Source organism: Populus euphratica, unplaced genomic scaffold, assembly GCF_000495115.2.
Source record: "Populus euphratica unplaced genomic scaffold, PopEup_1.0 scaffold54.1, whole genome shotgun sequence".
Lineage (NCBI taxonomy): Eukaryota > Viridiplantae > Streptophyta > Magnoliopsida > Malpighiales > Salicaceae > Populus > Populus euphratica.
The window spans coordinates 388,617-389,415 of record NW_011499910.1 but is presented as its reverse complement, the minus strand read 5'-3'; positions in this window follow the sequence as shown (position 1 = coordinate 389,415).

Here is a 799-nt window from a genome sequence, read left to right as displayed (position 1 = left end):
AAGTAACCAACGTAACCAAACAATCTCTTTGGTAGCAGATGTCATGGCACGATATTCTGCTTCGGTGGATGATTGAGAAACAATAGATTGTTTCTTGCTTTTCCAAGAAATAAGAGAATCACCTAAAAAGACAGAACCCAATAACAGATTTGCGATATGTGGGATCACTACCATGATCAGCATCAAAGTATGCACGCAACTCCAAGGAAGAGGTGGATGAAAGTAAAAGACTCTGAAAAACTATACCCCGAAGATATCGCAAAATACAAAGAACAATAGCCTAGTGAACAGTAATAGGAGAGGCAACACGACTAACAACATGAACAGCATATGCAATATCTGGACGAGTAATGGTGAAATATACCAAACTCCCAACAATAGTACTATATAAAGTAGGATCTATCAAAGGTAAACCATAAAAAAAAGAGTACCTTGTGTTAACTTCAATGGGAGTATCTATAGTCTTATTATCAATAAGTCTATCCCGCTCAAGAATATCTGCAACATACTTCAACTGAGAAAGAAGGTAGCCTCTAGGTGAGTATGCTACCTCAATACCCAAGAAATATCGAAGATAACCCAAATCCTTCATTTCAAATCGTCTAGCCAACTCTATCTTCAAAACTAAAATACCATCAATGTCATCACCAGTAATAATCATGTCATCAACATATAAAGACAGAATGATACGACCTGCATCAGTGCACTTAATAAAAAGAGCAGAATCATGACTGCTAGAAACAAAGTCAAGAGATGAGATCACAATAAAGAATTTCTCAAACCAAGCACGAGGTGCTTG